The sequence below is a fragment of the Mastigoproctus giganteus genome, chromosome 3 (genome assembly GCF_048544385.1).
Source record: "Mastigoproctus giganteus isolate SK-2022 chromosome 3, ASM4854438v1, whole genome shotgun sequence".
Lineage (NCBI taxonomy): Eukaryota > Metazoa > Arthropoda > Arachnida > Uropygi > Thelyphonidae > Mastigoproctus > Mastigoproctus giganteus.
Genome location: NC_143577.1, coordinates 195439797 through 195464723, shown reverse-complemented (window position 1 = coordinate 195464723; position 24927 = coordinate 195439797).

The following is a 24927-nucleotide window of genomic DNA, read 5'->3' as shown; positions in this document are numbered from 1 at the left end:
GTTGTAGAATGAATGTGCGGATATTTGCCTTTAGCCAGCAGGTGGTTGATTGGTGGAACAGACTCCCATCTTTTGTTGTGGAAGTTGATAGCCTAAATAAATTTAAGGCTGAGCTGCACAAGTATTTGGAACGAAGAGGGGTGAAATGGGAGGGGTTTTTTTTGGCTGATGCTGCAGAAGCTTGCTTTCTTGCATCGTATGTCAATGCTAATGCTAATAACATGCACAAGAGGTTAAGTTTCACTTTGGAGGAGGTGGAGGATGCACAATGAAGACAATAAACTTTCTAAACTTCACATTAACAAGGGAGAGTAACAAATTACAGTTTAAAATATATCGTAAGCCATCAAACATAGGGATGTTACCACATTATTCGAGTTATCATCCTTTGACTTATAAATGTTCTATTATTTTAAATCAATTTACAAATGCATACAAATATACGATGATGCAGACTGCATTAGACCACGAAATTGAAGAACTTACATACAGGTTTTTAAACAGGGGGTATTTGCTATGTACCATAAACAATATTATGGTTGCAGGCCAAAGAAAGGTTGGTTAATAATGGAAACAACAACAAGGTGGAAAAAAAACATTTTATTACAATTCCATATGTCCAGCAATGGTACAAACAGCTCAATATTCTTTTCAGGGATACAGATTTTAAAGTAATAGCGAAGCCCACTCAGTAACTGCATTCCATGCTGAAAAGGCATTCTGCAATCTTCTCTTCAGTTATACTACACAATGTAGTATATAATATTCCATGCAGTAATTGTGATTCTTCATATGTCGGAACTACGAGGTGCCTTTTAGATACACGTCTAAAGCAACATGGGTGTTGGTTAGGGTAATGAGGGCGATGGCATCTGAGCTGTCATTTCATTCGATAAATGAGGATCTCATCATCTTGTTTAATGAAGCTAAGCTATTTTTTGAACGTACAGCACAATTACACAAGACTTTTAATTGCTGAAACCTTAGAAATGAAAATCAAAAACAACGCGATTAACATATGGAGACATTTTCTCATCTTGGATTCATGGACTTTTTCTCACATGCATGTTAGCAAGTAATATCTCAGTAATAAATAACGTGGGGAAAATTCACATTAGACAGTTTTATTCCTACCTGTGATCACGACAGTATGTTGAAAATTTTGTCCCTTTAGGAAGGAAAGTAATTTTAAAGTATATTCATCATCATCATATATTAGTGAATTTTAACGGCATTTATTTTTAAACTTTGACACGGTTACGTGATGTATTGGATCAATCTGGGGTCAGGTGGGGCACCTTTGGCTGTGATCCTGGGGATGTCTGGACATTCATGGGCTTAGAGAACTGAACACATTTATTGGATTTTAATGAAGTGTATATTTTAGTCATTTTAAATTTCGATCCGTTTGTAAACAAGAATAAGGGGTCAAATTTGGACAGTTTAGAAGAGAAGTAATTCTATGGAGAAAGATAGAGGTAATTCTTATGTAATTTTTAAATACATCTTATACAAAAATACATAATTTGCATTTAAGGAATATTTTCATTAGTATTGTCACAATAAATATTTGAAATCAGGAAGATCATTTAGAATTAACTTGCATCAAAATGATCTTTAAATAATTTTATTTGCTTTAAATATTTTCAAATTGCCAAAGACCAACATAAAACAACTAATCTAAACAAAGTAAATTCATAAACAACAATTATTATAGTAATTAAGCTAAACAATAGACAACCTTCCAAAAATATACACATACATACTTCATCCATCCAGCAAGTAAATATACTACATTTTGCAGGTCTGATTTGTGGCCTTCGTTTTGTTGCTGTATAATACTGAGTACACCACTCTTTAGCATCTTGGGCTTCTTTCCTGAACATACATATGAAAAAAGAAGTAATTTTAAGTAGAGAAAACATCTTTAGTACTTGATATAACTTATGGAGTGTTAATGTGATAATGATGTGACAATATAATGATTAATTAAAGATCTTTATTGCAATAACCAATCACACTGTAGGCTACACATTTTAAATTATTGAAATAATAACAAAATAAAAGGAAATAATAAAATTAAAAGTAAAATAAAATTAATATAAATGAGAAAGTGAATTAAAATTAAATGAAAAATTAAAAGCCAAGGTCTACAGTGAGATATCTGGTCTTGGTGGAATGCACTGGTGAACTTAGCATTATACAACAGATGCCACACAGGCTTATAAATGTACTGGGCCTAATTATTATTATTATTATTATTATTATTATTATTATTATTAGCTATATGGTGCAAGGAAGCCTGAGGCTTATGCTGCACCAGCCAAAAAAAAAAAAATTCCTGAGCCACCCTGAGAGAGAGAGAGAGAGAGAGAGAGAGAGAGAATAGGGAATCACCAAGAAAGAGAAGAATGATGATATCCAGCTCAGGACCCTGGGTGTGCCATGCCCATACTCACCAGATGTGAGCCCCCGGGGTTAAATGCAGACAGATTAAAGCTGAAAGCCTCAGATTTGTAAAGATAATATTCAGATTAATAACACAAAAGGCTTCAACTTTTTTTACAGCTAATACCTAAACATAAAAATCCTTTGCTCAACTGCAGCATTATCAGACCATATATTAGGCTATCTCCAATCATCACGTTTCAAAGAAAATGTCTATGATAGGCATACTCTTCCACCCCTATAGATGAAGGCTTCTATCTAATTTGGCCACATCATACTATTTTACAACAGCCTGAAACAGCTCAAAACAGCCCAAGGCTCTCTTTAATTCTTGAACTTTGTAGATTACTCTTTTGTGATATAATGCAAGGTCTCAAAATTAAGAATTCTTTGCTAACTATAAAGAAGAACCAATAAATGCTGAAGTGGGGGGAGATAAGTTAGTTTGAGTAAAATGTGAACAGGTTCATGTGCTTGCTCTCTTTCTCTGAAATATAGTCTGATAATGCTGCAATTCAATAAAGCATTTTTACGTGGTAAAAAAATAATTCTAATGCTCAAAAATCAGTCTGGGTCCCCCACCCCACCCAAGGATCAGCCTAGGGAATGCCATTGTTCCTGATTTTCTTAAATGATATCAATGAACGGAAAGAGGCTGATGTCAAAATTTGGAGATATTTAATGATTAGTGATTAATGACCAAGCAGCACTCCTCCAGAACAACTTGGATAGCCAGAAAAGTAATAGCTATGTTTTAATGCAGCAAAATACAAAGTTTGTTTTTGTTACACTTTGGGATTAGTAATCTCAAAATAAATTATACACACACACATGGTAAAATTATATTAAAAGCAGTAGAGGCAGAAAGCAATTTGGGGTTATTATTATTATCCATATGATGCAAGGAAGCCTGAGGCTTATGCTGCACCAGGAAAAAAAAAAAGTTCCCGAGTAGCCCTGAGAGAGAGAGAGAGAGAGAGAGAGAGAGAGAGAGAGAGAGAGAGAGAGAGTCAAAAGTAGAAGGGAATCACCAAGAAAGGGAAGAATGATGATATCCAGCTCAGGACCCTGGGTGTGCCAAGCCCATACTCACCAGATGTGAGCCCCCGGGGTTAAATGATATGGTCAGACATGAATGTTATGATATGGTCAGACAAATTATACAAAAAAAAAAAAAAAAAAAAAAAGTGCAAGCTTATAAAGCATCAGCGAAAATGGAAAAAAAATAAATATATTCAAATTAAAGGAAGAACTAAACTTCCACAACAAAGGTAGCATAGAAATTTGTTCCAACAATTGACCATTCCAAACCTCCACACATCTATCCTTCAATCATTCTTCCCCAATTTTAATTTATGCCGCTTTATGTGTGTAGTCCAAGCAAGAGAAAGAATATCAGCACTGAGCTTGCTCAATCCATTCAAAGCCTTGAAGGTGCCTAGTCTCCAGATGCTGCAATTTGTAGAACTGAAGCCTTTCTTGGTAAGACTACTCTTTTGTTTCCCCTCACCAATCTCACTGACCTTCTCTGCAATGGTTCAAGCAGATCTGCATCCTTCTTAAAACGAGGCCTCCAGACATGTTTGCAGAACTCAAGATGCAGCTTAACTATTGCCTTGTACAATGGGATAATCACCTCCTTATTCCTGACAGAAAAGTTCCTGTATATCATTGACAAAAATCACCATGAGCTGTCCTGGCAGCCTGTTGGCATTGCTCAGAGAACTTCATATCAGACTGCACAATTATCCCCGGGTCCTTTTCATTTTCCAATATTTTCCATGATTGTAGTATCACATTGTATATTAATCTGGGAATTGCTACTGACATGCAGTACCTAGCATTTGTTAATGTTAAATTCCAAAACCTCATTTCTCAGTCCATCTGCTTAATATTTCTAGATCTTGTTGCAGTAGCTTACCTTGATTACTATCATTAACCATCCTGCCAACTTTTGCATCATCTGCAACCTTAGACATTAGGTCTGATATACCTTCATCAATGTCATTAATAAATATGGAAAAAGAACATACAAATATCTTGAAAAGGAATTTAAATATTTTTAAATGAAAATGAACCAAGCCACACTTATTTTTTGACATAATCTCAATTATTGGTCCCTCAACCACTACTCATTCATTTGACCTAATTATTTATTTTATGAGTATTTCCACTTTAAAGCTAGCACTTGCACATATGTCTATCCTGATATGTTTGCCAGATTTCCTAATATGGAATCTGCTTTCATTGAGCTTCTTTAGCTAACATTCTCTTTAATCAGTTCAGTCCATTCTGATCTTTAACCTATTCAATACAAAAAAAAATTCTTGTTTTTAACACCAAAAGTTTCTAAATCAGAAGATTACTTTAACAATAAATAATGAATATTATGTCTTATAATTGGAATATGTGTCATCTGCAATGGAAAATTAACATTTCATTTTGAACTGCAATAAATTTAGCTTATGTGTTTTAAGAACATGTTAAATTTCATTTCCTTTTGTTCAACTACGTACTATTGGATATTAAATTTTTTATATTCTAGTATCTTTTTTTAAAGAGAGAGAGAGAGAGAGAGAGAGAGGGCGATGGGGCCTTTGAATATATATATAGCATGTGAAAACGCCAAAATGATTAATCAGTACTACTTACAAAAACACACTCACAATGAAATTAAAAGATATTAGCCAATAAATTTTTTATTAAAATAAATCCAATGTAAACATGTAAGCAAATCTCTCACAACATATGCAAAATATAAAATGTGTTTATTTACCTACTGTTTCATTATCGAAGAAGAACTTAGAAAAGCAGCAATAGCCTTCATCATGTATTTTATGAAATCTATACTAAAAGCCTGTTCATAACTAATACCCAATTTTTTGCATAAACTCAACTCTACTGTTTTGTTTGACACAGGTAATCCAAATTCCACTGTTATGTTTTTGACAAGGATGAACTTACTTTTACATTCAGTATTACTGTTTGTTGAGGAACAAAGAGGATGAACAAACCAATTTTAGATATTTTACTTACTTCAGAATTCTATCTCCTTCATAAAGATGGACTAAGACTGTGAAAAGCATATGATGTAGAATTTTTCTCAGCATGGGTTTGCTTGTTAACAGAAGAGACTGTTTTAGCATTAGAAGAGGCATACGATTCAAGAAAGCAAGCTTATGCAGCATCAGCCAAAAAAAAAAAAAAAGCTTTGATTTCACCCCTCCAAATACCTGTCCAGCTCAGCCTTATATTTATTTAGGCTATCAAACTTCCACAACAAAAGATGGTCTGTTCCACCAATCAACTACACGCTGGCTAAAGTTAAACTTCCGCACATCTATTCTACAACTGTCTTTCCTCAATTTGAATTTATGCCCTCTCAGGTGATTATTCTGAGCAAGAAGAAGAATAATCCCATCAGCATTGAGCATGCTCAAACCATTCAAGGCTTTATACACCTCAATCAGATCACCTCACAGGTGCCTGGTCTCCAAACACTGTAATCTGCAAAACTTAAGCCTTTGTTCCATTCACTAATCTCATTGCCCTTCTCTGTACTCGTTCCAACAGTTCTACATCCTTCTTAAAATGAGGCCTCCAGACCTCTATACAGTACTCAAGGTGTGGCCTGACCATTGACGTATACAAGGGGATAATCACCTCCTTATCCCTGCTAGAAAAATTCCTGTATATCATTGACAAGACACCATGAGCTACTCTTGCAGACCGTCTGCACTGCTCAGAAAATTTCATATCTCTCTGCACAATTATTCCCAGGTCCTTTTCATTCTCTACCACTGTCAGTGTAGTACCACAGAGTTGATATGTTATTCTGGGGTTGCTGCTTTCTATATGTAGTACTTTACATTTGTCATTATTAAACTTCATTTGCCACCTCTCAGCCCATCTGCTCAACTTTTCTAGATCCTCCTGCTGCAGCAGCAGCAGCATACTGCCATTAACAACTCTGCCAACCTTTGTATCGTCTGCAAACTTGAACATTAAGCCTGATATACCATCATCAATATCATTTATAAATACAGAAAACAACAATGGACATTAGCTTTAACACATAACATATAATATTTTAAAATAATGATGCACAAACTAATGTGCCTATTGTCTTCACCATGTGCATCTGTCTGTCCTTGTGTAATAACATGGCTCCTAGTTGATGATTTCATGTAATTATATATTTACATGAAACAAGTAACACGTAACATATAATATTTTAAAATAATGAGGCACAAACATAATGTGCCTATTGTCTTCACCATGTGCATCTGTCTGTCCTTGTGTAATAACATGGCTCCTAGTTGATGATTTCATGTAATTATATATTTACATGAAACAAGTAACACGTAACATATAATATTTTAAAATAATGATGCACAAACATAATGTGCCTATTGTCTTCACCATGTGCATCTGTCTGTCCTTGTGTAATAACATGGCTCCTAGTTGATGATTTCATGTAATTATATATTTGGACCTTTTAAAAAAATTGTTGAGCCATCCTATATTTCATTAAAATTAGACCCAATAGAAATTCAACAATCATGGTTTTTTTTTGTTCTTAAATCTGCATGTAATAACTTGACTCTCAGTGGATAGATTTTCATCAAATTTTATATTTTGGTCTGAAAGAATTATATGTCAAACCTCCCCAGTATTATTTATTTTTTTCATGCATATCACATACAGGGTTCAGTCACCTTATTATGACCACCTGCCTAGTATCTAGAATATGTGCCTTTCTATGGTTGCTAGGGGTATCTGTGACCATGCAGACTGCAGTGCACCCTGGAGTTCTTGTAGGTTCCTTGGTGGAGGATTCATCCATCTGATGTGTCGATCGAGGTGGTCCCATAGGTTTTCAGTTGGGTTAAGATCCAGGGAATTCGGTGGCCAAGGGAGTAGCTTGAAGTCTTTGTCGTGCTCCTCAAACCACTCATGAACAATTCTGGTGACACTGCATGGTGCATTGTCTTGCTGATAGATACCATCGCCCCCAGAGCACACAGTCAACATGTATGGGTGTACCTGATCGACAACGAGTGATAGGTAACCATTTGGGTTCAGGGTGCTTTCCAGAGGTATCAGTGGACCCAAGCCATGCCATGAAAACATTCCCCAGACCATAATGAGGGGTGTCTGTTCTAGGAGGTTTCACGCTTAACACACCACCCTCCATCCACTCGGTGGAGCAGAAACCATGACTCATTGGAGAAGCCACCCGTTACCACTCGGCCGGGGTCCAGTGTCAGTATTGTTGTGCACACTGACGGCATTTGCGATGAATGGGTGCTGTCACCAAGCATCTGCTCCAGAGTCCAATGCGCAACAGGGTTCGCTGCACTGTCATGTTGGAGACCTTTCTGGTGTACCCATGATTCATTTGGATTTTTTTTTTTTTTTTTTTTTTTGATTTGGTAGTTGTTGGCGCATCGGCGTCTGTGGCCATATTGCACCTCCCAAGGTTTTTATTATTACTACTAGACATATAGTGCAAGGAAGCCTGAGGCTTATGAAGCACCAGCCAAAAAAAAAATTTCCGAGTTACCCTGAGAGAGAGAGAGAGAGAGAGAGAGTCAGAAGTAGAAGCGAATCACCAAGAAAGAGAAGAATGATGATATCCAGCTCAGGACCCTGGGTGTGCCAAGCTTATACTCACCAGATGTGAGCCCTTATAACAGAACAACCAAACAACTTAAATAAATTTTCTGCTTATACTCCGGCACGACAACCAAGTCAGTAGAGTTTACAATAAATCGTCAATAAATCGTTTTTGTAGTACTTTGATCCAAGCCCGAGGCGGGAATCGAACCCGCGACCTTTGGGTTGCCGGGCAGGTACTTTACCCACTTGGCTAGCCCGGTCGGCGATTCATTTGGATGGCCAGTTGAGCAACAATAGTGTGCTGATCGGTCCTGACCAACCGTTTCAGCTGATGTTAACCTCTGGGATCAATGGGGCATATGGGGCTTCACAATTGTCACGTCGGGTCATCAAAACAGTCCCATTCATCTAGTTTTGATACACTTTCACCACTGCAGCAGGAGCATGTCACAAAGTCCATTGTTTCAGAAATGCTGGCACCCCTGGCCTGATAGCTGATGATCATGCCTTTTTACAGGTCTGATAGGTCGCATGCTTTGCCCATGACAGAGGCTGTTACTGTGTTCATGGATGCCAAACATCGAGCCTTATATGCTTGTGTTGTGTGAACTTGACACATGTGCTGTATGATTCGCTAGGCCTCTTATTTGTTATTTAGGAACATTAGCAACTAAGGCTATATTGCTCTGTGAATATGCGGTGTTCATTCCCTGACCTTTCCGCATTCTCCATATTTGATGGTGACAGGCTCGAACCCCGGTTAATCAAGAAGCGTGTGCTACGCACTGCTGCTCCTTCCCACCTGGCTACGGAGGCACCACGATGATTCACTAGGCGTGTGTGATGTCTGCATTGGTTGGGTGGTCATAATATTGTGACTGGACTCTGTAGACTATTCAAGTATCACACATTATATTGAAGCATACGTTTGTTTCTATGTACTGGTTGGAAGAACGAATGGGCAATGCAGCTGATGTACAAAAATGAAATGTTCTTGATTCACATATAAAAGTCATTGCTTTTTTTCACATATAAAAGTCGTTGCTTTTAATGTTAAAAATCATGAATTATTGCTATTTGTACTATGACATTATTTAGTGCAACTGCATCACTACTACATAGTTGAATTTTAAGACAAACTAAAGTTTGTATGTTATGCATCATTATTATAATATCTCATATTGTGCAATCGTTCACAATGAGTTGCCTTCCTCCTATACTTTGAATAAGAATACTCCTATTAGAGAAGTCTACTGTCACTTATTCTCAGCTGAGTACTACCACCCAGACAGCAAAATTTCAAAGTTATTTGGCTCTTCATTGATGGGCAGATTGGAACCCAAGATATGAGAGTTGATAAACAAGTTATTACTTATTTATGCAATATAAGATACCAAAAGGTGTACTTCTTAGCTAATAAAATTTTAGGGCACAAAGCCTCAATATATATTAAATTCAAAGTATGACATTATTTAGTGCAATTGAATCATTATTACACAGAAAAAATGTATTAGTCCAAGAAGTAAGTGCATCTTTTGGCACATCTTTCATATTGTTAAAAATATGCCAAAACTGGTTGTCAGTTCTAGTTGTCACCTCTCGGTACCTACCTCCTTGCATACCAGTGAGAGATCAAATAGCTTTGAATTGCCATCTGGGTGGTGTTACTCAAATGGGAATAAGTAACAGTAGACATCTCTAATGGGAGTGTTACTTATTCAAAGCATAAGAGGAAGGAAACTTATTGCAAAGGATTTCACAATATGAGATGTACAATGCACAATGTACAAACTTTGGTTTGTCTTAAAGTTCAACTATGTAGTAATAATGCAGTTGCATTAAATAATGTCAGGTTGAATTTTACATAGTTGTAGGCTTTTTGCCCTAGGATTTTATTATTACTATTTGCTAATGCATCTGAAATGTAAAGCACCACATGTATTAACTGACTTTTCTCCTACTGAATATCTATTTAAGGTTTAAATTACAATTCATGATGTTATATGGATGTGAAAAAGGACATTATTGTGCAAGTACTAATAAATAACTGTAATAAGAAAAACATCTTATTATTTTTTCGTAAAAACTGATGAAACATTAAAGGATAAGTTTTGTATTTATTTGCTCATTTACTAACTTAAAAGAAAATGAAATTTACCTGTTGATATCAATTTCAATCAAATGACTTATATTATATGTTAGATGAACAGATTCTATATTGCAGTCTGAATACGAATTTCTGTAAAATGTAATGTGTAAAATGCTAATTAAAAATTAATTTGCAGAGATACAGTATTTAAAATAATAACAATAAAATAATAACAATAACAATAACAAAAATAACAATAAAACAAAATAACAATAAAGTAATCAATTGATTATTAGCAAAAATATCCTAAACTTTTATTTTTTGTCAATTTAGAAATTCTATAAAAACAAAATCTCGTCAATTCTTGGAATTATTACTACAAAACATTGATAATAAAGGAGTCACTAAGGAGAATTCATTAAGGAGTAGAGAAAATTAATTTAGTGCAATAAAAAATCAATATCAATAGTAAAATGCTGCTATGTTATTTGATAATGTTATGGGAAATAAATTTAGCAAACCCAAGCTTCACAAAAACCTACAATGTATAGATATTTCTTTTTTATAACCAAAAAAATAATGTTTAATATAAAATACAGCCACTCCCCGACTTATGTAAGGGTTGTGTTCCGTGGAATGCTACATAAGTCAGAATTTCCCTAAATGCTTATGCAACACTTGTAACTATGTGCACTGTATTTGATTGAAGAAAAAAAGAAATGTTCAACAAACATGTAAATAGAATTATTTATTCAATTTTTTTATCTCATGCGCAGGAAAAATTACAAAAGTGTACAAAATTACAAAAATTTAAAAATTATAAAATTACAAAAGGAGAGAGAGACAGGCATAACATCAGCAAGTTTTACCTTTCAAGCATCATTGACAGAATTAACTCTCCAGCTGAAGCATGCTGCTGCGGAAGTTGAGGGCTGCGGAGATTCAGAAGGGGTTTTTCCCAAAACATCACAAAATTTCTCTGCAGCTGCAGAATCAGCACTGGTGACTTCACCACATTCTTTAAATGTTTTGGAAACCAGTATGATGCTTGAACCTATTAAATTGCCTGTTGCTTGCCAGGAACTTTGTTTGGGGTTTCTTTTGCTCCTTTCTTTTGCTTGAATGGCCATTTGGACTCAGGGGCACTTGCTTCTGAATCTGATTTTCCATCTATATTATTAATAGTTTTTCCATCTTCGATATAGCACTTGAATGCTGTTTTGTGATCATTGTTGATCTTAAATGCATTGATCTTTTATATTCGCACTGTCCCTTAAAACAGTATTCACATGTTGAAGCAGCAAGTGAATTCAATAGTGAGAGATTCACTGTAAAGCAGCAAGTGAATTCAATAGTGAGAGATTCACTGTTGAAGCAGCGAGACCTAATTCTGTGCAATAAAACAGATGACAAACTTTGTTATGCTTCGTACTTCTTAATTAACTATATTCATTTCTAAATCAATTTTGTTCTGTTTCCTAGCACTTGCACTTTCCATTGGTCCCTTTCCCTTCACCATTGTAATAAGTAAATAGGGATGAAGAGAAGATTCTGAAAATTTATTTAGGTTTTTTATATGATTGAAGATTTCAGTGAAGGGGGTACTCATTTCACCATAATACCGTAACATAAAAACCCACAGAATTCCAGTTATTGGTATTATCACAAATTCAATAAGGTCGAGTTTACCACCCATTTATAACAGATTACACTAACAGAAAAGCTGAATAAACTGGAAAGTGCAAATTGTTTTATGGTAGTGACCTCCAGAAATGTGCTTTAGAAAAATATCACAAAGGCGTTCAAAATTGATTCTTATGACAGAACATATGATAACAATGAAAGTGTAGTGCAATTTCCATTATAAAAATGACCTTTTAGAGAGATAAATAGCTTAGTTATATAGTGAAAATTTCAACTTCCGAGGTCTTGGAACAAATTACCAAAAAAAAAAAAAAAAACACACACGTGTTATTGGAATCACATTACAATATTTTCACGATACCTCCATTTATTCCTACACGATGCAAAATATGATGTTTTCACGATTTTTTTAAGTTTGCACTGACCAGCAAAAACTTACGTAAAGATGAATTTCTGTAAGTCGAGTATTACACAAGCCAGGAAGTGCCTGTACTTATTGAGCTAAAATATAATTTCTCCCACTTCCAAATTATCACCAGAGTTCACATGTGATATTTTCAACAGGGAAGGACTTTTGCTTTCATATGAACCTAGACCCTCTCCCCATAAGGCTGGATGTACCCTTGTTTATCCTCTTCATTAATATATGTATTATTTGATTCAGCTTTATCAACTTATGGATTTGAATTCCAGAGAATTTCTTCAATTTCAATCTTGTTGAAAAGTTGCACATTCCTGTGCTGATTTTTGAAATTATTGTAAATATAAAAAAATGCCTAATATACTTGTAAACACAATTATAACTCCGCCATGGACGGTCCCAAGCCCGGCTGCGAAAGGAGGAGGGTGGTCATCCTGCCGAAATGACCAGAACCGGGAAACCGGGGAAACTAGGCAAGAAACCTCATGAAATTCGGAACAAGCTCTTACAACAATGTTACCACATCCGGGTTAGCCGATGCGCCAGCACTGGGGACCCAGGGTACTGGTGTGAAGTGGACCACTGGCCACAGAACAAGCTGTTATAACAATGTTACCGCATCCGGGGTAGCCGATGCGCCAGCACTGGGGACCCAGGGTGCTGGTGTGAAGTGGATCACTGGCCACAGCAATAAGCTTACTACGCCGAAAAGGACAATTAACATTGGCGAATGGAATGTTCGAACGGGGCACCACGTTGGACAAAAGGAAATCATTGCCCAAGAACTACTTAGGTGCAAGATATCAATCGCGGCATTATCCGAATTAAGGCTCACCGGGTCTGGAACGATGATCATCCAACCACCAGCACCTAACGAAGCGGTTATGCTATTCTACTCTGGTGGTGAGAAACGAGAAGCAGGAGTGGGCTTTATGGTCGATGCTCAGGCCACCAGTAGTGTGATCGCTTTCCAACCAATATCGGACCGCCTGGCAGTCCTTACTGTCAAGGGCACCATCAAGACCCATATTATCTCTATTATCTCCGCCTATGCGCCAACTGAGACTAGCCTGGACCCGACCAAGAATGACTTCTACAACCAGCTCCAACATATGCTGGATTCAATTCCGCAGACAGAAGTGATCATCCTCGCAGGGGACTTTAATGCCCATATTGGCGTGGACAGATCTGGTTGGGAAACAACAATGGGCAAGTTTGGCCATGGGAAGATCAATGACAACGGACTACGTTTGTTGTCCTTTGCCGCATCTAACAACCTGATCATTGGAAACAGCCATTTCCAGCACCCTCAAAAACATCAACTTACATGGCGAAATCCATCTGGCAAGGACTCAGCAATCCTGGACTACATTTTGATCAATGCCAGATTTCGCTCATCACTCATGGACGTTCGTGCCATGAGGGGACCTGATTGCGGATCTGATCACTACCTCATCCGGGCTAAGGTGCAGCTCAAATTACGGCATGCAAAAAGATCATCTCGGTCAGCCAAGCTGGACTGGAGGCAGCTAATGAATGCTGCCAACAAACAGGCATATCAGATCGCCCTATCCAACCGCTTCGAGATGCTGGCCGTGCCCGAGGATATAAATGAAGAAGAAAAGCAGATCTCTGATGCCATCCTGGAATGCGCCAAGCCCCTATGTCCACCTGCCCGATGTCGAACGCAACCATGGATATCAGACGAGTGCCTCGACCTCGTGGACAAACGGAAACAGGCAAAGTTGGTCGACTTTGAACGTTACCGGCAGCTAAACCGAGAAGTCCGACAAAGAATGACAGCAGAAAGAGAAGCATACTGGAACCAAGTGGCAGACGATCTTGAAGTGGCGGCATCCAAAAACGAGTACCGCACTCTCTACCGCACCCTCAGATGTCTGAGTGGAAAGACCAAATTGACTAGTGACAACATCAAGAATGCTGATGGGACCTTTGTGCGATCACCATCCGAACGCCTGCAACGGTGGAGTGAATTCTTCAAAGCTTTGTATAATCACGACCCACCTCAGGGACCGCCAGCAACAGCACTCTCGATCGACCCCCCTGAGGTCTCCATGGTCGATGTTGAGCCTACAGTAGAAGAAGTGAAAGCAGCCATACAATCCCTGAAGAATGGCAGGGCACCAGAAGTGGACCAAGTCACCACAGAAGCGATCAAAGCCGGGGGAGATGTACTGCTTCGCCGACTACACTCACTCCTCAAAACCATCTGGTGCACCGAACAAATTCCGTTAACATGGAGGAAAGCCATTATCGTACCGATCCACAAGAAAGGTGATAACCGGGACTGCAAGAACTACCGTGGCATCAGCCTCCTTTCCATCATCGGAAAGGTCTTTATGAAGATCATCCAGTCAAGACTGCAAAAACATCGCGAGCAAACAAGTCGAGAAGAACAGGCAGGATTTAGACCCGGGCGAGGATGCTGTGATCAAATCTTTGCCATTCGTCAGCTGATGGAGGAGAGGATCCGGTGTGGACAGCGAACCGTCATTGTTTTCATTGACTTTAAGTCTGCTTTCGACTGTGTCCACCGGCCTGCCTTATGGAAACTACTAGAGGTTGAACATGTACCTCGAAAAGTCATCACACTCCTCCAAACTGCATACAACGGTTTAACCAGCCAGGTGCGCATCCAGAACGATTTATCTGAGGAATTTACCATCCAAACTGGAGTCCGCCAAGGGGATGTAGCCTCCCCGTTGCTTTTCAACATCGTGGTCGACGCCATTATGAGGCAAGCATTCAGAAACAGACAGGGCATACAATATGACAAGGATCACTATGTGACTGACCTGATGTTTGCTGATGATAGTGCTATCCTTGCCGGTAACGACGCTGAAGCCACGGACATCCTCTACGACATTGCCCGCATTGCCCGGCCATACGGTTTGAAGATCAATGCTGGTAAGACAAAGGCCCTGACAACAGATGGGTCGCAAGCCACCATCTATCTCGAAGGCGTCCAGATCGAGCAAGTGCAGGACTTTAAATACCTTGGGTCGCTGGTCCAGGAGAAGAAAGTTGCATCCACCATGGAAATCCACAGCAGAATTGGACAGGCGGCCACTGCGTTCGCCTCGCTCAAATGGTGTCTGTGGAAGAGGACCAACATTTCCACAAAGACTAAAATCCGACTCTTCCGGACTTTGATCCCGCCCATTCTTCTTTACGGATCGGAAACATGGATTTGTCTCAAGTTAGATTTGAACAAACTTGAGGTATTCCAAATGCGATGCCTGCGGCAGATCTTGGGCATCTCTCTTCGCGACCGCATCACTAATGATACCATCCGTGCCAGATGCCAACAGCAACCAACCATTGCCGACCAAATCCAGAAGCGAAGGCTCAGATGGTTTGGCCACGTATGTAGAATGGGCATGAACAGAATACCATCCACACTCCTTTGGAGACAACGACCCACCCAATGGAGCATCCAACGGACCGCGCCTAGGAAAACGTGGGCCAAGCAAGTGGAAGATGACTTGAAGAGCCGACGTCTCGACTTTAACCAGGCCAGGACTGAAGCCATGGATCGTAAGGTATGGAAGAACATCACAGAGCAAGTCCGAAACCCTGCGGCACCTACAGCAGCATACTGGTTGCGTGGCCAACCGCCTCCCCCAGCTGCCAGCTAAGGACAGAAGAAGAAGAAGAAGAAACACAATTAATTTAATAATAAATTTAATAATAATAATGCTGATTTTTGAAATTATTGTAAATATAAAAAAATGCCTAATATACTTGGAAACACAATTAATTTAATAATAAATTTAATAATAGGACATAACACAGTTAATAAATATCTGTATATGTCTTACGTTGAAAGAATCTTCAAAATGTACATGTATGCTAATACTCATTTGGTTCCTGCATGAAATACTGTATACATATGACATACACGCAAAAGGGTTAAGGTGAGAGACATTGCGCTTCTAACACTATAGCACCCTTATCTGCAGCATCTTTTTGCCTTCCATTCCACATTTATAAATCAGTGGAGTGGATTACACAAATTTTTGACAGAACAACTTTTTCTTGCATGGTTGAAATTTGTAGAACTGATTTTGTTATTCATATAATTTTTTTCTGCATCCTTTGAAGAATATATTCCACCAAATTGGGTTGCCTTTCCTCCATTAGACTGCACTCCAAAAAACTCTAAACAAGAATTTGGAAAATTTCATTCAGGTCTAAAGGCTGCACCTGAAAAAAATGGCCTAGAATTTCTGGAGGGTTCAAAGAGGGGTGACTAGATTGTTAATGTTCATAAGAAGAATGGCTGAGATGAAGACCTGATTGAGGTGTGCACTAAGTCCCTGAGGGAGATGAATAAAATGGAGGTAGTGGTATGTTCTCACTAGTTGGAGGGACTGGAATATGGGAGGCAGATAAATATAAAAACTTAGGGAGTAATAAAAGACTGAAATTCATGAAGCTTACATTTGTGCAGCATGTTGAAGAATAGCAGAATATATTACTTTCTAATGTGCTCAAGGTGGGCAGTTTAGCAAAATTCAAGGCAAAACTGGATGATCCCTTTTGGTGGTGGGAAAAGTATAAATAACTAAGAACCTTTTTTATTTTTAGCAGATGTGAAAAAGTCTGCCTCCTGCACCATTTACCATTTAGTCAAAACTAATATTAATGCTATCTAATAGACATTTTGTGATACCTTGAAATGTCATCTGATGAAGATTACATGTCCAAGGACATGTATTTCAATACAATTACATGGCATTTTTTAAGATGTTTTATTTTATATACATCAAGAGTGGACCTCTGCAAAATTGATAGGTGGTCCACTTAGAAAAAAATATATATTCTTTCCTTTAAGTGAAAATTACTATATTTTTGAAAGAGGCCTCTGTTCTCAGGATTCATTATAGGAATATAATTCAGCTTTACTGAGAAGTTGGATGAAACAACAGGTTTTGAGTAAAAATTCTTTAATATCAGATTGAAACATAAAACAAGCAAAAAATAAAGTAAATAAATCACCAAAAGCTTTTGGACTTAAGTAGTCCTTCCTCAGTTCAGATTTGAGCATTATTACAAAAATAATAAAGAATATCAGGTGCCCGGCCATGGTGGTCATGCATAGTGAAATATGTGCTGATAACAATCAGCAGTTGGAAGTAAAAGCTTGTGGTTGTAACTGCAATGGTTGGGTATGCTGCATGCACCAAAGTTTATCATATTCTGCATAATCTGATTGTTATCTGCTGCTGTTGACAATCAGGTTATGCAGAATAATTATGTGAATTATACATGAGGAGTTATTCAGCGAGGGGAATGCCAGAGGTGTATTCAACTCTGGCAGTAAGCTAGAGAATCTTGTAATAACTGAGAGTAAAGTGGAGGAGAAATTGTTGAAGATAAACACAAGAAAGGCTAGGGTGGATGGGATCTATCCAGTTATATTAAAGGAGGCAGCAAAGGAAGTAAGCAAACCCTTAGCCATAATTATGAGAGCTCCCTTGGACTCAGGGGAGGTACCCATGGACTGGAGATGTGCAAATGTGACCCCAATTCACAAAGGAGGATCAAAGGCTGACACAAGTAATTATAGACCTGTGAGTTTAACTTATGTTCCGGGAAAATGAATGGAGGCACTGGTTAAAGAAGCACTGCAGGATCATCTAGACAAGACTTCAGTTATAGCTTGGACACAGCACGGTTTTGTTAAGGGAAAGTCTTGCCTGACCAATTTGATTGGATACTATGATGCAGTCACAAAATAACTGGATGCAGGGAATAATTTGATATTATATACTTGGATCTTAGAAAGGCTTTTAATACTGTTGCACATGGAAGACTGCTGCACAAATTGGAGCAGTGTGGCACTGGAGGCAAATTGCTGCTATGGATAAAGGGGTGGTTGAGGGGGAGAAGACAGAGAGTGGTAATCAATGGACACTACTCATCATGGACTAATGTTATTAGTGGAGTCCCTCAGGGTTCAGTGTTGGATCCATTATTGTTTTCTGTATCTATAAATGATATTGATGGTACATCAAGCTTAATGTCCAAGTTTGCAGACGATACGAAGGTTGGCAGGGTTGTCAAAGGCACTACTGACACTATGCTGCTGCAACAGGATCTGGAAAGGTTGAGCAGATGGGCTGAGAGGTGGCAAATGAAGTTTAACATTGACAAATGTAAAGTACTACATATGGGAAACAGCAACCCCAGAGCAACGTATCAACTCTGTGGTACTACACTGACAGTGGTAGAGAATGAAAGGGATTGGGGGTGGTTGTGCAGGCAGATATGAAGTTCTCTGAGCAGTGCAGACGGGCGGCAAGAGTAGCTCATGGTGTATTGTCAATGATATATAGGAATTTTTCTAGCAGGGATAAGGAAGTGATTATTCTCTTGTACAAGGCAATGTTCAGGCCACACCTAGAGTACTGTATACAGGCCTGGAGGCCTCATTTCAAGAAGGATGCAGAGCTGCTGGAACGAGTACAAAGAAGGGCAACAAGATTAGTGAATGGAACAAAGAGGTGCTCTTACGATGAAAGGCTTAAGTTTTGCAAATTACAGTGTCTGGAGACTAGGCACCAGCGAGGTGATCTGATAGAGGTGTATAAAGCTTTGAATGGTTTGAGCATGCTCAATGCTGATGGAATTCTTCCTCTTGCTCAGAATAATCACCTGAGAGGGCATAAATTCAAATTGAGGAAAGACAGATGTAGGATAGACGTGCGGAAATTTGCTTTTAGACAGCGGGTGGTTGGTTGGTTGGTGGAACAGACTTCCATCCCTTGTCGTTTAAGTTGATAGCCTAAATAAGTATAAGGCTCAGCTGGACAGGTATTTCGAACGAACAGAGGGGTGAAGTGGAAGTGGTTATTTTTTTATTTATTTATTTTTTTGGCTGATGCTGCATAAGCTTGCTTTCTTGCATCAAATGCCTCTACTAATGCTAATGCTAATATCAGGCTTAACGTCGAAGTTTGCAGATGATACAAAGGTTGGCAGGGTTGTTAATGACAGTAATGGCAGTGCGCTACTTCAACAGGATCTAGAAAATTTGGGCAGATGGGCTAAGTGGCAACTGAAGTTTAACATTGACAAATGTAAAGTACTCCATATGGGTAGAAGTAACCCCAGAGAAACGTACCAACTGTGTGGTAGAAAATGAAAAAGACCTGGGAGTAATTGTGCAGTCAGATATGAAGTTTTCTGAGCAATGCAGACAGGCTGCCAGGGCAGGTCATGGGGTTTTGTCAATGATATAGAGGAATTTTGCTAGCAGGGAAAAGGAGGTGATTGTCCCTCTGTATAAGGCAATGGTCAGGCCACGCCTTGAGTACTGTGTACATGTCTGGAGGCCTCATTTAAGGAAGGATGTAGATTTGCTTGAGCATGTACAGAGAAGGGCAACAAGATTTGTGAGGGGAATGAAGGGATCCTCTTAACAAGAGGGCTTCATTCTGCAAATTGCAGTGGCTGGAGACTAGGCACCTTTGCGGTGATCTGATTGAGGTGTATAAAATACCTTGAATGGGTTGAGCACGCTGACTTCTGATGGGATCCTTCCACTTGTTCAGATTATGAACCTAAGGGGGCATAAATTCAAATTAAGAAAAGACAGATGTAGAATAGATGTGCGGAAATTTGCCTTTAGCCAGTGGGTGGTTAATTGCTGGAACAAACTTCCATCTGTCGTTGTGGAAGTTAGGTTAAATAAATTTAAGGAGGAACTGGACAGGCACTTGGAGGGAATGGTGTGATTTTTTTTTTTTTTTTTTTTGGCTGATGCTGCATAAGCTCATACACTTGCTTTCTTACATCACATGCCACTACTACTACTACATATGAGAAGTAGTTATCCCAGAGTAACATATCAACTCTGTAGTACCACACTGACAGTGTGTAGAGAATGTAAAGAACCTGGGGGTAATTGTGCAAGCAGATATGAAGTTTTCTGAGCAGTGCAGATGGTCTGCAATAGTAGCTCATGGTGTCTTGTCAATGATATACATGAATTTTTCTAGCAGGGATAAGGAGGTGATTATCCCCTTGTATAAGGCAATGGTCAGGCCACACCTTGAGTACTGTATACAGGTCTGGAAGCCTCATTTTAAAAAGGATGTAGAGCTGTTGGGACGAGAACAGAGAATGGCAACAAGATTAGTGAATGTAACAATGGGTTGCTCTTACAAAGAAATGCTTAAGTTTTGCAAATTAAAGTGTCTGGAGACTAGGCACCTGCGAGGTGATCTGATTGAGGTCTATAAATCTTTGAATGGTTTGAGCATGCTCAGTGTGGATGGGATTCTTCCTCTTGCTCAGAATAATCGCCTGAGAGGACATAAATTCAAATTGAGGAAAGACAGTTGTAGGATAGATGTGTGGAAGTTTGCCTTTAGCAAGTGGATGGTTTATTGCTAGAATAAACTTCCATCTGTCATTGTAGAAGTTGATAGCTTAAATAGATTCAAGGCAGAACTTGACAAACATTTGGAGCGAGTGGATGGGTGAAATAAGGTTTTTTTTTTTTTTTTTTTTTTTTCCTCTGGCTGATGCTATATAAGCTTGCTTTCTTGCATCACGTGCCTTTGCTAATGCGTATACCCTATTCAAGAATTTCATTACTTCACATATGTACCCCCTACTTTTTCTTACTATTGAATATACCATGAATTGTGAAACTAACAGAGAAAGCTTAGTTCTAATCTCAATGATGTCCATTTCCACTTAAATTCTGCCAGACCCCATGTACTTTTTCTGACAGAATTTCAGTTATTGGTTGATTCAACCACTGCTCATCTCAGTTTCCCAAATTATTCACTGTATGATTTATTTCGCCTCAAAGGTGGTACTTGTGCATATGTCTGCTCTCATATTCCGTGTCAGAGACTTGGCAATTTGAATCTCCTCTTTTTCATTTTCTATGGCTTAAAATCTCTCTCTACCTCATTCTGCCAAATTCATCTGTTGTCTCTACTGTTCTCCCAACTCTGCTAATCACTCAGAACTCTGACTTCTTCTCTTTGCAACGTGACTTTCTCCAGTCCAACATTCCTAACAGCGAGGAAATTTTTCTTGGTAATTTTTAATGGTCACAAATCTAGCTGGCTTCCATTTTCTAGTCACAAATACCCAACCGGTCAAGATGCTGAGGTTTTTGCAATTACTAATGACCTCACACAGATTGTTCATTTACCTATCAGAATACAGAACAATCCTAATAATACAGCCAATACATTCGAGCTTTTTCTCACAAATAACCCTTCTAAGAACACAATTGAAGTGAGTGGTCCTTTAGGTCTACTTTGAGTGTTCCTTAGGCACCTCAGATCACAACTTTGTGATTGTCTCTTCTCCAATGGAGCCTTCATCTCATGGCTATTCCCAACCTTGTGTTGTTTGGCTTTATAAGAATGCAAAATGGGATGACCTGCGAGATTTCTTTTCTACTTTTCCTTGGTCGGATTACTGTTTCAAAACTTTTGACGTCAACGTTTGCTCAGATCGTGTCAGTGAAATTATTCTTGCAGGAATGGAATCCTTTATCCCACACTCCACTTTAAAATCTCGTCCTTTATCTAAACCTTGGTTTTCCAATAAATGTGCTAAGGCTGTTCAAGAGAAGAGTTGCATATCGTAATTGGCTTGGTTCTAATTCTTCAGTTTCATTTTCTGCCTACACCAAAGCTCACAACAATTGTAAAGCAGTTATTAATCAGTCCAAACTAGAGTTTGAACAGGCTAAGAGTAGAAAACTTGCTTCTTGCCCTAATGGTAGCTGAGCATTTTGGTCTCTTGCCAAAGCTATCGGCTGCAACTATTGCCCATCTCTTCTCCCACCTCTGTCCAAACCAGACGGTTCTGTTGTCACTTCAGTCAAGAATAAAGCTGACCTGGTAGCATCCCATTTTTCTTCCAACTCGTGTGTTAATGATCTGGGTAAAACACCTCCCACCATTCCCAACATGCTCCATTCAATGCCTCCTGTGGTCTTCTGTCAAAAGGATGTCAGAAGGATTTTTAAAAATTTTGATGCTGAGAAAGCCCTTGGTCCTAATGGTATTTCTCCACTTGTTCTCAAAATGTGCACTCCTGAACTTACTTCTGTTCTTTGCTGCTTTTTTCAATTTCTTATTCCAAAGGTGTGTTTCCTTCTGCTTCAAAATTTGCTCATATCCAACCAGTTCCTAAAAATTGTGACAAATCCCTCCCATCCAATTATCATCCCATTGCTATTACTTCTACTCTTTCTAAAATAATGGAGAAACTAATTAACTGCCAACTCTTAAACTATCTAGAAACCTTCCATCTGATCAATGATCGCCAGTATGGATTCCGTTAGTGTTGATCCACTTTTGATATTCTGGGTTATGTTACTTATCTATGTCGTCCATTGCTGGGTTATGCTACTCATCTATGTCGTCCCATTGCTATTACTTCTACTCTTTCTAAAGTAATGGAGAAATCAATTAACCGGCAATTCTTAAGCTATCTAGAAACCTACCATCTGATGAACGATCACCAGTATGGATTCCGTCAGTGCCGATCCACTAGTGATATTCTGGGTTATGTTATCCATATATGGAAAAATTCAATGGAAAAGTTCGGTGAAACACAAACAGTTGCTCTTGATATCTCCCAGGCTTTCGATCATGTTTGGCATAAAGGTCTTGTAAACTAGCTTTTATCTTATGGTTTTCCAATTGTTCATTGTAATTGGTTATCCAGTTTTCTCTGTGACTGCTCACTGAGGGTGATGGTAGATGGCAATTTCTAACTTCTTCACAAAATCCTAGTGTCCCCCAACGTTCAATTCTTTCCCCCACTCTTTTCCTCTTGTATATTAATGACCTTCTTCCATTGAGCAGAAATCCTATCCTTAGTTTTGCTGATGATAGCACATTGCATTCCACTTTCCACTTTGAGAAACCTTGCCTTGCTCAATCAGCTTCAGCTGCTCGAATATCTGTTACCAATTCCTTAAATGCCAATCTCCAGGTGATTCCCCAGTGGGGCAAAGACAACTTAGTTGATTTCAATCCTTCTAAAACTCAATCTTGTCTTATATCTCGCAAAAAGGATTGTTCTGCTCCAATGCTTATCTTTGGTGACTTTGTTATTTGTTATTTTGAGTTTTAGGAACATTAGCAACTAAGGCCATATTGCTCCATGATATGCGGTGGTCATTCCCTGACCTTTCTGCATTCTCCGTATTTGGTGGTGACGGACTTGAATGCCGGTCTAATCAAGAAGCGTGTGCTACACACTGCTGATCCTTCCCACCTGATTACGGAGGCGCCATCTTTGGTGATAGTTCGATTTCTAGGCTGTTGTTATTGTTATTATTTTTTTTTTTTTAGGAGCATTAGCAACTAAGGCCATATTGCTCCTGGTATATGCGGTGGTCCTTCCCTGACCTTTCCGCATCCTCCGTATTTGGTGGCTCACGAGCTCGAACCCCGGTCTAATCCAGAAGCCTGTGCTATGCACTGCTGCTCCTGCCCACCTGGCTACGGAGGCGCCTCGATTTCTAGGCAAGATGATATATTTTTTTTGGGGATTACCCTGACTTCTAATCTGTCTTGGCACAAGCACATTTCAAATATTGCTTCTGCTGCATCGAAAAAACTTGGTTTTCTCTTTCGCTCTCAGCGTTACTTTTCTTCCAAACAGCTGTTCACGCTGTAGAAGTCGCAAATTCGCCCTACCATGGAATATTGTTCTCACATCTGGGGTGGTGCCCCCATAACCTCTTTCAGTCTTCTAGTTTCCATTCCATTCAGACGAGGGCAGTTAGGTTAATTAATGACTCATCCATTCCATTCAGATGAGGGCAGTTAGGTTAATTAATGATTCATCTCTAATAGAGTCTCTCCACCCTCTGTCTCATAGATGTTCTGTTTTTGCTGCATGTCATTTCTACAGATACTTCCATGGGCACTGTTCTTCTGAATTGGCTTCTATAATTTGCGCTCTCTCTTTCAAAACAGTGTGAACACATGCTGCCCCCAGCCAACATCCATTTACTGTCAAATTTCAAACTAATAGAATCAACTTTTCATCTTCTTCGTTTATTCATTCAACTGCCGTTTTCTGGAACAACCTTCCTTCCTATGTGTTTCCTGAAAATTACAGTCTTCAGAAGTTCAAGTCTAATGTCAACAAATATCATCTTTCAACTTCTGAACCTCCAACCCATGAAAAGTAATAATTACTACTGGTTGTTGTTGTTTGGGGCTTAATGGTGCAAGAGCAACTTCGGCTATATTGCGCCTGTTCAAGTTTTGTTATTTCCTGTTATATTGTTACTGATTTAACATATTAGATATGATTAGTTAAGTTTATTAAACTGAGGTATGAAAAGAGTTCACTCACGTTGAATTTTCTCCCATAATGAGTTCAAGGCTTAATGGCTCATTTGAATGCGATTTGAAAGCTGATTGGTGGGCAATTTGGTATCGGGACATTCTATGATGATGTGCTTCACTGTTAGTGTGGTCAGACACTAAGGGCATTGTGAAGGATCATCTTTCATTAGGAGGTAAGAGTATGTTAAATTTGTGTGTCCGATGCGAAGCCGGGCGAGGATAACCTCTTCGTGTCTGTTTGACCGAAAACTTGATTTCCAGGATTTCTGCTGTTGTTTGATTTGGTATAATTTATTGTTTGTTTGAGATTTCCAGGTCTGCGTCCATATATA